This window comes from Eumetopias jubatus, unplaced genomic scaffold (genome assembly GCF_037043125.1).
Source record: "Eumetopias jubatus isolate StellerSeaLion01/CBP00866 unplaced genomic scaffold, mEumJub1_p1.0 scaffold_6, whole genome shotgun sequence".
NCBI classification, from domain to species: Eukaryota; Metazoa; Chordata; class Mammalia; order Carnivora; family Otariidae; genus Eumetopias; species Eumetopias jubatus.
Window position 1 is genome coordinate 8,874,693 of NW_028274812.1, and position 15,372 is coordinate 8,890,064.

The window sequence follows — 15,372 nt, forward strand, 5'->3', positions numbered from 1 at the left end:
TTCCATGATTTATTGTTTTCATATAATACCCAGTGCTCCATGCAATACGTGCCCTCTTTAATACCCATCACCGGGCTAACCCATCCCCCACCCCCCTCCCCTCCAGAACCCTCAGTTTGTTTCTCAGAGTCCATCGTCTCTCATGGTTCGTCTCCCCCTCCGATTTCCCCCCTTCATTGTTCCCTTCCTTCTCTGATGTCCTCTATGCTGTTCCTCATGTTCCACTAATAAGTGAGACCATGTGATAATTTTTTTTAAATATTTTATTTATTTATTTGAGAGAGAGAGAATGAGATAGAGCATGAGAGGGGGGAGGGTCAGAAGGAGAAGCAGACTCCCCACTGAGCAGGGAGCCCGATGCGGGACTCGATCCCGGGACTCCAGGATCATGACCTGAGCCGAAGGCAGTTGCTTAACCAACTGAGCCACCCAGGCGCCCGAGACCATGTGATAATTTTTATGTTATTTTTAAGTATAAGGGTATATCTGTCAAGATAAGAGTATAGAACAGATTTTGTTTAGAATTATTTTGATTTGTAACTTCAAATTTAGACACATGGTATACGGGCCTCCATTGGTTCTTGCTCCCTGGGTCCCCCAGGTATTCATGGAGGACCTGGTCTAAGACACAGATTGAAGAAGGTGCATTCAGGCAGGACCAAACCAAAGCAATTGCAAAGGCTTTACTTGGCAGACTTCATGGGGAGAAGCTGCCCTCCCCACACCAGACTTTGTGCAAAGCCAATGCATCACAGCCTCCGTGGAGACTTGCAGTCAAGGACTCAGGCCATACTCTTATGCATATCTGTGAATATTCCTAGACCAGGCATCTCCATTCAGAGGTCTCTTTATTCAGAGCCTTTGGCCAGACCTTCCCCAAGCACCTCTGTAAAAACCACTTTATCAGGGGAGAGAGGGGACCTTGGAGATACCTTCTTCACACCGAGTCAGTACTCAGTACTCTTCCACTCCCAGCCCTTCCCTCAGCTCCCGGGTCCATAAAATGGCAGGAGCCTTTTGTTTCAGTCTCCTCAGGCAGTGAGGAGATCCCACATCTTCGCTGATCCACTGGCCCACGCCATTCCATGAGGAAAAGTGAAACAGGAAGGAGCCAGCACTTCCTCCTGATTAAAGCATTGCTCATACCATTGCAGAAAGTGATTAAGCTCCTGCCTGTTGCTTTCCTTTCAGTTTGTCTGCTTAATCAGCTACTTCAACACCTGTTAGCTCAGCCCCCTCTGCTCAGCTCAGCTCTTGGCATGTATGAGGTCCTGAAGGACTTGCAGGCCACCGAGAGTACTTCTACCCACGAGTGACATGGGAATCCAGGGAGCAAAGAAGTAACAGCATCTGACTTATGTTATAAAAGGATATTCTCAGTGCTGTGTGGCGAAGAGAACAGAACTCAGGATCCATGAGTGAAGAGAAGCAGGGAGATGGGTTCACCCATTCTCCATACTGTGAGGCCAGTATAGCATACCGTAATTACACTTTTCAGGGAAATACTCAGAATTTAAAACACATACTTCTAAATAACCCCTGTATCAAGGAGAAAATCAGAAAGCAAAATTTTAAAATATTATAAATTAAATGAAAATGAAAACATAGCATAACAAAGTTTGTGATATGCTCTAAAACAACGATTGGGAGGCATTTGCAGCATTAAAATGTCCATATTAAGAAGGAGAGAGGTTCCTGCGTGGCTCAGTTGGTTGGCATCAGATTCTTGATTTCTGTTCCCTTTGTGATCTCAGGATCAGGGGATTGAGCCCCGCATCAGGCTCTGTGCTTGGGGCAGAGTCTTCTTGGGATTCTCTCTCTCTCCCTCTGCCCCTCCCCCCACACTCGTGTGTGCATGCTCTCTCTCTCGCTCTCTCTCTCTCTCAAATAAATAAATAAAATCTTTAAAAAGGAGAGATTTCTCAAGTCATTGACTTAAGCCTTTATCTTAGGATGTTAGAACAAGAATACATTAAATCTGAAGCAAAAGAAAAAATAAAATAATAAATATAAGAGTAGGAATCACTGAAGGTGAAAACATACAATAGCACAGAAAATAAAAACAAAAGCTTCTCCTTTATTTTTTTAAATGTTAATTCCAGTATAACTAACATATGATGTTATATTAATTTCAGGTATATAGTATAGCAAGTCAACAAATATATACATTATTCAGTGCTCATCACCATAAGTGTCCTCTTAATCCTATCACCTATTTCACCCAACCCCCCAACCAACCTCCCCTCTGGTAACCATCAGTTTGTTCTCTAGATTTAAGAGTCTCCTTTTTGGTATGTCTCTTTTTTTCTTCATTTGTTTTTTTTCTTAAATTCCACATATGAATGAAATCATACAGTATTTGTCTTTCCTTGAGTGACTTATTCACTTAGCACAATGCTCTCTAGATCCATCTATGTTGTTGCAAATGGCAATATTTCATTATTTTTTACAGCTGAGTAATATTCCATTGTATGTATATACCACACCTTCTTTATCCATTCATCTACCAATGGATATGGGCTGCTTCCATAATTCAGCTATTGTAAATAATGTTGCAAAAAACAGAGGGGTGCGTATATCTTTTCAAATTTGTATTTTTGTATTCTTTGGGTAAAAACCCAGTAGTGGAATTACTAGATCATAGGGTAGTTCTATCGTTAATTTTTTGAGGAAACTCCATACTGTTTTCCACACTGGCTACACCAGTTTGCATTCCCATGAACAGTGCAAGAGCGTTCCTTTTTCTCCACATCTTTGCCAACACCTGTTGTTTCTTGTGTTTTTGATTTTAGCCATTCTGACAGGTGTGAGGTGATATCTCATTTTGGTTTTGATTAGTGTTTCCCTGATGATGAGATATGTTGAGCATCTTTTCATGTGTCTGTTGACCATCTGGATGTCTTCTTTGGAGAAATGTCTGTTCATGTCTTCTGCCCATTTCTTAATTGGATTATTTGTGTTTTGGTGTTGAGCTGTATAAAAATTCTTTATATATTTTGGATACAACCCTTTATCAGATACGTCATTTGCAAATATCTTCTCCCATTCAATAGGTTGTCTTTTAGTTTTGTTGATTGTTTCCTTTGCTGAACAGAAGGTTTTTGTTTTGATGTAATCTCAATAGTTCATTTTTGCTTTTGTTTCCCTTGCTTCAGGAGACATATATAGAAAAATGTTGCTGCAGCCAATGTCAGAGAAATTACTGACTGTGCTCTCTTCCAGGATTTTTATGGCTTCAGATCTCACATTTAACTCCTTAATCCATTTTGAGTTTACTTTTCATGTATCGTGCAAGAAAGTCTTCCAGTTTCATTCTTTCGCATGTAATGCTCCAGTTTTCCTGAAACAATTTGTTGAAGAGACTGTCTTTTTCCCATTGCATATTTTTGCCTCCTTTGTCAAAGATTAATTGAACATATCATCATGGGTTTATGTCTGAGCTCTCTATTCTGTTCTATTGATCTATGTGTCTAATTTTGTTCCAGTACCACACTTTTGATGATGAGAGGTTTGAAATATATCTGGAAATCTGGGATTGTGATACTGTTAGTTTTGTTCTTTTTTTTTCAAGTTTGCCTTGCCAATTTGGGGTCTTTTGTGGTTTCCATACAAATTTTAGGATTATTTGTTCTAGTTCTGTGAGAAATGCTGTTGGTATTTTGATAAGGATTGCATTAAATCTGTAGATTACTTGGGGTGGTATGGACATTTTAACAATACATGTTCTCCAAATCCATGAGCATGGAATATCTTTCCATTTGTTTCTGTCATCTTCAATTTCTTTCATCAGTGACTTTTATAGTTTTCAGACCTCAGAACTTTCACCTCCTTGGTTAAGTCTATTCCTAGATATTTTATTATTTTTGGTGTAATTGTAAATGGGACTGTTTTCTTAATTTCTCTTTCCAATAGTTCATTATTGATGTATAGAAATGGAATAGATTTTTGTATATTGATTTTGTATCCTGTGACCTTACTGAATTCATTTATCAGTTCTAGTAGTATTTGGTGGTCTTTAGTGTTTTCTATATATAGTATCATGTCATCTGCAAATAATGAAAGTTTTACTTCTTCCTTACCAATTTGGATGCCTTTTATTTCTTTTTCTTGTCTGATTGCTGTGGCTAGGACTTCTGGTATTATGTTGAATAGAAGTGGTGAGAGTGGACATCCTTGTCTTTTTCCTGATCTTAGGGGAAAAGCTCTCAATTTTTCCCCACTAAGGATGATATTAGCCCTGGGTTTTTCATATTTGGCCTTTATTATGTTGAGGTATGTTCCCTCTAAGCCTACTTTGTTGAAGGTTTTTATCATGAATCAATGTTGTACTTTGTCAAATGCTTTTTCTGCATCTATTGAAATGATCATATGGTTTTTATCCTTTCTCTTGTTGATATGATGTATCATGTTGGTGGATTTGCAAATATTGAACCACACTTGCATCCCAGGCACAGATCCCTCTTGATCATGGTGACTGATTTTTTAAATGTATTATTGTATTTGGTTTGCTAATATTTTGTTGAGGATTTTTGCATCTATGCTCATCAGAGGTATTGGCCTGTAGTTCTCTTGTTTTGTGGTCTCTTTATCTGGTTTTGGTATCAGGTTAATCCTGGCCTCATAGAATGAGTTTGGAAGTTTTCCCTTCTCTTCGATTTTTTGGAATAGTTTGAAAGAATAGGTATTAACTCTTCTGTAAATGTTTGGTAGAATCACCTGTGAAGCCATCTGGTCTTGGACTTTTGTTTGTTGGGAGTTTTTTGATTACTGATTTAATGTCCTTGCTGGTAATTGGTCCGTTCAAATTTTCTATTTCTTTTGGATTCAGTTTTGGGAAGTTATATGTTTCCAGGAATTTGTCCATTTCTTCTAGGTTGTCCAATTTGTTGGCATATAATTTTTCATAATATTATCTTATAATCCTTTGTATTTGTGTGGCATTGGTTGTTATTTCTCCTACTTCATTTCTGACTTTATTTGAGTCCTCTCTCTCTCTCTCTCTTTTTTTCTCTCTCTCTTTATGAGTCTGGGTAAAAGTATACCAATTTTGTTGATCTTTTGAAAGAACCAGTTCCTGGTTTCATTGATCTGTTCTGTTGTTTTTTAGTTTCCATTTCATTTATTTCTGTCTAACCTTTACTATTTCCTTCCTTCTATTAGTTTTGGGTTTTCCTTGTTCTTCTTTTTCTAGCTTTTTTAGGTGTAATGTTAGGTTGTTTATTCGAGATTTTTCTTGCTTCTTGAACTGGGCCTGTATTGCTATAAAGTTCCCTCTTTGAACAGTTTTTGCTGCATCCTGAAGTTTTTGGACCATTGTGTTTTCATTTTCATTTGTCTCCATGCATTTTTGGATTTCCTCTTTGATTTATTGGTTAACTAATTCATTGTTGAGTAGCATGTTATTTAACATCTATGTATTTGTGTTCTTTCAAATTTTTTTCTTGTGGTTGGTGTCTAGTTTCATAGCATTGTGATCAGAAAAGATACATGGTATGACTTCAGTCTTCTTGAAGTTGTTGAAACTTATTTTGTGCCCTAGTTTATTCTGAGAATGTTCTGTGTGCACTTGAAAAGAATGTGTGTTCTGCTTTTTTTGGATGGAATGCTCTGAATATATCTGTTAGATCTATCTGGTCCAATGTATCTTTCAAAGCCACTATTTCCTTGTTGATTTTCTATCTGGATGATCTATCCATTGTTAAGTGGGATGATAAAGTCCCCCACTATCATGGTACTGCTATCAATTACTTTCTTTATGCTTGTTATTACCTGCTTTATGTATTTGGGTGTTCCCATGTTGGGTCAATAAATATTAATAATTGTTATATCTTCTTGGTGAATTGTTCCCTTTATCATTATGTAGTGTCCTTCTTTGTCTCTTGTTACAGTCTATTTTAAAACCTATTTTGTCTGACATAAATATTGCTACCTTGGCTTTCTTTCCACTTCCATTGGCATGACAAATGCTTTTCTATCCCTTCACTTTCAATCTGCATGTGTCTTTAGGTTTGAAATGAAACTCTTGTAGGCAGCATATACATGGGTCTTGTTTTTTAACACATTTCATCACCCAAAGTCTTTTGATTGTGGAGTGTTTAGTCCATTTACATTAAAAGTAATTATTGATAGTTGTGTACTTATTGCCATTTTGTACTTGTTTTATGGTTGTTTTTGTGTAGTTCTTTGTACTTTTCTTCTCTTGATCTCTTCTCTCATGGGTTGCTGGCTGTCTTTCATGATATACTTGGATTCCTTTTTCTTTATTTTTTGCATATCTATTACTGGGTTTTGATTTGTGTTTACATTAGGCTTGTATATAACATCTTCTGCATATAGCAATCTATATTAAGTTGATGGTCACTGAAGTTTGAGTCCATTCTTTACTCCTCTCCTTCTCACGTTTTAGGTATATGATGTCATACTTTACATCTTTTTATTTTGTGAATCCCTTGAATGGTTTTCTAAAAATATTTTATTTATTTATTTGAGAGAGAGAGAGAGCACGAGCATGGGGAGGGGCAGAGGGAAAGAAAGAAGCAGACTCCCCGCTGAGCAGGGATCCTGACTTGGGGCTCAATCCCAGGACCCTGAGATCATGAGCTGAGTGGAAGGCAGATGCTTAACCGACTGAACCACCCAGGTGCCCCTTCCTTGACTGATTTTAATAGATATACTTAATTTTACTGCTTTTGTGCTTCCTACTTTTCTTACTCATAATTATAATCTTTCCTTTCCACTCAAGAAGTCCCCTTTAACATTTCTTATAGGACTGTTTTAGTGGTGATGAATTCCTTTAACTTTTGTTTGTCTAAGAAATTTTTTATCTCTCCTTCTATTCTGAATGATAGCATTTCTGGTTAGATTATTCTTGGTTGCAGGTTTTTTTTCTTTTAGCACTTTGAATATATCATGCCACCCTGTTCTGGCCACAAAGTTTCTGCTGAAAAATCAGCTGATAGCCTTATGGGGTTTCCCTTTGATGTAACTGTTTTCTTTTCTATTGTTGCTTTTAAGATTCTCTCTTTATCACTGCATTTTGCCATTTTAATTACCATGTGTCTTGTTGTGGACCTCTTGGGTTGATTTTGGGGGGCTATCCCTGCCTCCTAGATTTGGATTTCTGTTTCCTTCCTCAGATCTGCAAAGTTTTCAGCTGCTACTTCTTCAAATAAATTTTCTATCCTCTTTTTTCTCTCTTCTTCTGGTATACCTATAATATGAGTGTTATTATGCTTGATGATGTTGCTGAGTTCCCTTACCTATTTTCATTTTTTATTTTTCTTTTTGCTCTCTCCTGTTCAGCTTGATTGTTTTCCATTATTCTGTCCTCCAGATCACTGATCTGTTCTTCTGATTCCTCTAGTCTACTATTTCTTCCATTTGGTATATTTTTAATTTCAGTTATTGAGTTCTTCATCTCTAATTGGTTCTTTTTTATGTTTTCTATCTCTTTGTTGAGGCTCTCACTGAGGTCCTCCATTCTTTTCTCCAGTCCAGTGAGTATCTTTATGACCATTACTTTAAATCTCTATCAGGCATATTACTTATCTACGTTTCACTTAGGGCTCTCACTGTGATTTTGCCCTGTTCTTTCATTTGGGACATATTACTCTGTCTCCTCATTTTTTTCTAACTCTCTGCATCTGTTTCTATGTGTTAGGAAAATCAGTCATGTCTCTTGTTCTAGAAAATACTGGCCTTATGAAGAAGAGGTTCTGTAGTGCCCTGTAATGCAATGTCTCCTGTTCACGAGAACCCGGTGCTTCAGGGGTATCTCCTATGTGTGTTGCATGTGCCCTATTGTGGCTGAGCCTCTTTTGTCTTTAATCCAGCCATCTGCAATGACTCTCTTTGCCTGTTGTGGCCAGGGTTTGGTCCCTGGGTTGTTAGCTGGCCAGTCTGGGGCCAACTTAGGCTTGAGTTGAGTCAGACCAGGCATTTGTCAGAGCTGTGGTAGCTGAAGGGTGCTCTTCCTATATTGTCCCCCTGAGAAGGTTTTATTGGTGGGTGGAGCCTGCCCTCAGACCAGATGTCAGCCCCCAGCCAACTACTGGAGCCACAGTAGAACTGATGTGTATGCTTTTCTTTCCTTCTCCCTTTGGCAGGAGTCACTTTAGGGTGGTGTTCACTCCTGTTGGAGCTGCTGGCACACTGCCATGCTTGTGGGGCCGATTTGGTTGGACTCCTGCCAAGGGTGTGTTGGAGGGGGCAGGACCACACAAGAGTGTGGGGACAGGGCACACTGATCACTAGGTGGACTGCTGCACTGTTTCTTGCAGATGTCCAGTTATCCAGGGTGGAGCATAGGGAAGGGAAATGGCACCTGCCAGTCTTTTGTTCTTAGAGAAGTCCCCCAAAGATCCATGACCCTCCAGCACATGCTCTGAGATTAGTAAACAAATCTCCCTCCTATATACCTCAGGCATTTTTCAAATGGCTGCTTGTATGCTACATCTCCATGGGTTGTTTTTTGGACTAGTTCTTAAAGGAAGGAACTCAGTTTCCTATCCTCCTCTGGTTCTCCTAGAACTGAGCCCACTGACTTTTAAAGTTCTAAGTGTTAAACGCCAGTGATTTTAAGTTAGGCCCCTCTGGTTTTCAAAGCCAAATGTTATGGGGATTCATCTTTCCAATGCAGGTCCTTCATGCTTGGGGTCCCTGTTGTGGGGTCTGCTCCTCTCCCCTATCCACATCCGAGGTATCCTTCCCTCTCTCCCACAGACAATCCTGTGGGTCCTTTTAGTTGTGTCAACTGTGTCTCCACCCTTTCTACCCTCTTCAATGTCACCCCTTCTTTACATTTATCTGTGCAGAGTCTGTTCTGCCAGTCTTTTGGTCATTTTCTTGGTTATTTAGACAGATGTGGGTGTTTTATAGGTGAATCCTTGGGATGAGGTGAACCTAGGATTCTCCTACTCCACCATTTTCCCTGGAAGTCTCCAAAAGCTATTCCTTTAAAAATATCAATCAAATTAATAAATATCCAGACAGACTAAGCAAGAGAGAGAGAAGGCAAAAATTACTCATGTTAGAAATGAATGAGAGGACACCACTACCATAGAGATATTAAAACAATAATAAGAGAATGCGATATTGGGGCACCTGGGTGGCTCAGTCAGTTAAGTGTACGCCTTCGGCTCAGGTCATGATCCCAGGGTCCTGGGATTGAGCCCCACATCTGACTCCCTGTGCAGTGGAGAGCCTGCTTCTCCCTCTCCTGCTCCCCCTACTTGTGCTCTCTCTCTCTCTCTCTCTGTGTCAAAAAAAAATCTTTAAAAATAAATTGACAAGTCCAGTGCTGGCAAAGATGTAGAGAAACTGAAACTCTCATACATTACCGGTAAGAATGCAAATGGTACTGCCACTTTGGGAAACAGTTTGACAATTCTTACAAAGTTAAACATGCATACATTTACCACATTACTAAGGAAGTCTTCTAGAGAAATAAAAACTTATGTTCACACAAAATCCTATACATGAACGTTTATAGTAGTTTTATTCATAATAACCCCTAAATTAGAAATTACTCACATGTCCTTCACCTGGTAAGTGCATAATCAAACCTTGACACAGTTATATAATGGAATAGCAACATACCAAATTGAGAAAGTATTTGTAAATCATATATCTGATAAGGGATTAACATCTAAAATATATAAAGAACTCATACAACCCCATAGGAAAAAACCTCCAATCCAATTAACAAATGGGCAGAGGATCTGAATAGACATTTTTCTAAATAAGATATGCAAATAGCCAACAGGTACATGAAAAGATGCTCAACATCACTCATCATTAGGGAAATGAGAATCAAAAGTACAATGAAGTAATACCTCACACCAGTTAAAATGGCTCATATCAAAAAAGCAAGAAAAAACAAGTGAGGATGTGGAGAAAAGGGAACCCGGGTGCACTGTTGGTGGGAATGTAAATTAGTGTAGCCACTATGGAAAACAGTATGGAAGTTCCTCAAAAAGTTAAAAAATAGAAATACCATATGTCCCAGTACTTCTACTTCTGGGTATTTATCCAAAGAAAATGAAAACATTAATCTGAAAAGATATGCACCCTTATGTTTATTGCAGCATTATTTACCATAGTCAAGATTTGGAGGCAATCTAAGTGTCCATCCATAGATGAATGGTAAGAAGATATGGTGTATATATACACAATGGAATATTACTCAACCATAAAAAAGAAGAAAATCCTACTATTTGTGATGACAAAAATGGACCTTGAGGGCATTATGCTAAAGGAAATAAGTCAGACAGAGAAAGACAAATACCACATCATTTCATTTATATGTGGAATTTAACAAAACAAAAACAGAAACCAAAAAACTGAACTCAAAGATACACAGAACAGATAGGTGGTAGTTGGGAGTAGGTGAAATGGGTCAAGAGTCAAAAAGGTACAAACTTCCAGTTATGAATAAATAAGTCCTGGAGATGTAACGTAAAGCATGGTAACTATAATTTTAAAAAAAGAAAGTGAATAAAATCATATGGTACTTACACACAGTGGAATGTTATTCAGCCTTACAAAAGAAGGAAATCCTGCCATTAACAACAATATGGATGAATCTGGAGACCATTAGGTTAAGTGAAATAAATTGGACACAGAAGGACAAATACTACATGACACCACTTATATGAGGAATCTAATCAAACCCATGGAAGCAGAGAGTAGAACCGTGGCTTCCAGGAGCTGGGTGAAGGGGACATTGAGTCAAAGGGTACAAAGTTTCAATTATGCAGGATGAATAAGCTCTAGAGATCTACTGTCCAGAATAGTGCCTATAGTTAATACTACTGTGTTGTATACTTAAAATGTTGCTGAGAGGGTAGATCTTCTTTAAGTGTTCTTATCACAAAAAATAATTAAGAAAGATGGTGGAGGGAACTTCTGAAGGTGATGGATATGTTTATGGCATAGATTGTGGTGATGGCTTCTCGAGTATATACTATCTCCAAACTCATGGAGTTCTATAGACTAATTATATGTGGTTTTTTTTGTTTGTCAATCATACCTCAAAATGATTTAAAAACCAAAAAATAAAAAATAATAATAAAAACAAACAAGGAATGAATCTGTATTTGGAAGAGTCCTTGGCACTTGGTAAGGACTTACTGAAATTGGTTATTGTGGATGTGTGTATGGATGCATTAATAATCTATACCTTGTATTTTGACTGAGAACCAATCTATATACAATCATACAATCTATCTTACAACTCAGTAATTACCAATTAACTCAGAAATATCCTGACTACAGATAAAACCCTATATAAATAACAAGAAGATCTTCTGAACTGGTCAACAAGTTTTGTACCTCTCAGACCACCATTTGTTTCTCATTAACTAGAGCATTCCCAATGGGGAAACGGCATTTTCCAATTCAGTATCAAAAACAGAACAGAACACTGGTCACCAAATAAATATTTCCTATAAAACAAGGCAACCCAAAAAATGCTGTAAATGGAATTTAGAGTCTCAAAGCAGCTGTGCTTCACATGGAACAGAACAATCAAGATGACAGGACAGAGATACAAATAAACACAAAGTATTTAGCATTTAGGTGCAATTTTCCCAAACTTTTAAAGAAGTCCAGCTTTTCAAGTTTTGTTTTAGTGTAGACTGTGAACTCTGAGATGGACAGGAGCTATGTATATACCTACATTTTATGTATACATATATATAAATATATGTATGTATATACGTACATGTATATGTACATTCATCCATATCCCCTGGCACATATTGCCTTTGAAAGTTTGTTGAATCAAAGAAGGGTTGGATCAACACGTTGCTTCTAAACATCATCACGTGCTGAGGGCACAAGTCAGATTCACCCACTCTCCCAACATTGCCCTAAGTCTGAAGTTGAAGCCCATGAAATCCTGTGTCAAAGTGAAGTGTAATGCCAGGGACTCCGCACCCACACATGCTCATTCCTGAATGAACCTCAGACGTCTAGAGCAGGACTACCTCCCATATAGAACCCTCAAGATCCATCTTGCAACTTACCACCATCAACTTCCCCTACTTTTTCAACTGAGGCAAATCCATAAATTTCCAAACCTTCAAGGAGGTGGTAGTGGGATGGGGCTTATTAAGGTCTTATAGGGTGCGGTTGGTCTGTATGCCATGCCTGTATAGAGCCAAGTGGGAGAACAGTGAAGACAATGCCCTGACTCCATACTGAGGCAGGGACAGAAGGGACGCAAAGCTCCTCTGAATCTGACGTCACAGGAGGCAGACTGGAAAAGTGACCGGAAGTAATGCCAGGGTTAGCCAACCACAGGAAGAGTGGAATGGATGCTTTTTTCCTTAAATTTGACTAAATCTTTGAGAGCAACAAACACACCTCTCTCCCTTTGGCCTTAGCAGCAGCTAGTGCAGTTCTGACTAGCAGAAGCTTGTGAACAAATCCTTGATAAATTGGACTAAATGAGGACTTAGTGCTGAAAGAAGCCAGATTTGTCAACTAAACCCCCAAACTGGACCCTTTTGGGTAGAAAACACTGATTTGATTCAAACAATCATTTCCCCTCAGTTCTGACCACATATCAGAGAGCCTTGAGAGTAGAAGATTAGTTCTTTTTTTAATTTAATTTTATTATGTTATGTTAGTCACCATACAATACATTACTAGTTTTTGATGTAGTGATCCACGATTCATTGTTTCCGTATAACAGCCAGTGTTCCATGCAGAAGATTAGTTCTTGCCAAGAATCCAAACGAAGAGACATTACAATGCAAGATGGCAAGCAGGTTTGAACTTGACTGCTGACATTGTTCAACGAGAGAAATGCCCAGAAATAGACGTTGACAGTGATGCTCTGTTCAAATGCAGGTTGTTGAGGTAAAACCTCAAACCTTGACTGATTAGCTGTCTGTCATGGTTCAGAAGAAGCTGAGTGGTAGCCTCTGTGCTTATATTGTCACACCTGCCAGGGAGAAGAGTGGGACCCTTGACTTGGTATGTGGCTTTGGCAGGTTATTTCAAATTTCAGGGTCTCAGTTTCAACTCTATAATGATTTAGGTGAAATGCCCTGTGAAGTCTCCACCAGCTCCAGGAAGAAGGGGGAGTTTGAAGTTCCTTTCTATTTAAACAAGTGCTCTAAAAATTGCCCTTAACCCATTTTTGCTAATGATATCATAATGCGCTAAGAGTAACTAATGACTGTGAAAAATGAGTTATCAATTCCCAGGTGTGGTGCATGCTTCTAATTTGTCTCTCCAGTTATGCTCAGTTTCTTCCTTCACCCTGCTGTCTACTGCAGGGATGACCTGCTTCAACCTCATCAGCCAGCCTCCTTACCACCTGGCTTCCAGATGGGTTTGGATGATGGGGAGCTGGCCGGAAATAGGAAGAAGAGGAAGGGAAAAGGAGGAAACCAGGCGTGGTCCCTTGACTGAGGTCACGCTTCTCTAAAACTGGACTTCTCTATGAGACCCTCCCTCTGGATCTGCTAGTCATTCTTTCCTCTGGCTCTCCAGGCTCAGGGGCAGTCACAGTCAATACTGATACAGTATTTCGTGGGGTCCCCACCCTCATCTACATAACCAGTCCCCTTTTTCAACCTCCTTGAATGATTCTAATTTGAATGTGATATCTGTTCATTGTTGAGATGCTGATCCACCATCACTGTGGCTTATACAAGTTAGTCAGTAATAAATGTTTGCTTAATTGATGAAATATGTATATTTCTATGTCATCTTCTATGTCATATATTCTATGTCTGCTTTGAAGGCTGTATCATCTTTGAAAAGGTCTGACTAAGGTTGTGGAGAGCCAGGGTAGAAAATTGTGAGCAAACATCCTGGACCAAACAGCTCAGCTCTTCCCATGTGTCTCTTGCTGTCTAAGCCTCCTTCTTGGTGTCACTGTTGAAATCATGGTGGGTGAGCCCTTTGGGAAATTTACAAAAATTTTTCCATGAGCCCAGCTCCAGCCTTGCTGGCTTACTATAGTCATCCTCATTCTACCATAGCCCCAGGAAAATGGGTAGGAATGGCCTGCATGGCCCATCTAGCATCTACCCACCATCTTGGGGAAAATGTTTCCTTCTCTACAGTAACTCTCAAAGCATTCATCCCCTGACCTTGCATATCTCTTTAATGTGCTTGGGCTTTTGAAAAGAAAGTCAGAGGAGAAAGTTGTCTTCTGGTATAATCCAAAGTCCCTTAAGCAAAAACCAAGGAGACTTGGCTGCCATTTTGGAGCCAGGAAAGGAAGAACCATGTAGGGAACAGTTCAGGTAGGACAAGCCAGTGAGCAGCTCACCTCAAAACTGGAAAATACTGACCAGTTTCCATTGGGTTGAGCCACCATAGAGACCAGGGCCTGGGGAAGCTGAGTGTGAGGTGGGTCACAGAAGCCTGGGTATGGTGATGGTGAGACAAATGCATGGGAATAAGGTGGAGGGCTGGGGGATGGAGTGCAGTGATTAATTCAGGGACTCAGCTCAAAGCAAAGCACAGTGTGAAGAAGTAGCTAAGGGGGCAAACTGGGGTGATGGAAAACATTATTTTAATTTAAATTAAAAAAATTTTAAGGTGAGAAAGACTAGATCATGTCTGAATGTTGGGGAAATATCTTTCAAGACAAGAGGGAGACACCACAGCATAGAGATCGGGGCACTGGGCCTGGGTCTGGAGGGCATCTCAACAATAGGATGGGCATGCTATAGGCTCGTGGGAGACCGGTGCCTCTGCCTGCTGGCTCTGTCTGCCTTGAGAGGTGAGGAGTCTCCTGAATAAGGGGCAGCAGAGGATGTAGGTGAGTGATGATGGGGAGTAGATGTCAGGACCCTGGGGACAGTCTGATGAACCTTTGTGGAAAACTGCAGGTTGCTTAGGGAATCCCAGACAGACTGGTGGGCTGGAGGGGCACGTTTTGCTCATTGAGAATCTTGGATTGAAGAGCTTTGTCTTTTCAATTCCCATCTATATCTTAGCCATATGTTTACCCATTTGATGGATATTTACTGTGAGCCCACAGAACCCACTCTGCAGGTAGGAGCAGAGAGGGGAGGAGAGAGGTCAGAGTCGTGGCAGGGTTGTTGGTGTCAGTGGGTATGTTGGGGGCAGGCGTGGGATGACCAGATCATGGGGCACCTTGGAGGCTGTGGAAAGGACCTAGGATTTTACCCTGAAGAAGCTGGGTATCTCAGAGCACTGAATAAAGTGCATCCCTTTGTTACTCCAGAGCCTGGAGTAAACTCCTCCAGCCCTCATAAGTGTTCAGGGCCAGTTACCTCCAGGGCTTTCAAGAACTTTCTCTTCTTTTTCTTTTCTTTTTTTTTTTAAGATTTATTTATTTATTTATTTATTTGAAGGGGGAGGGGCAGAGGAAGAGAGAGAATC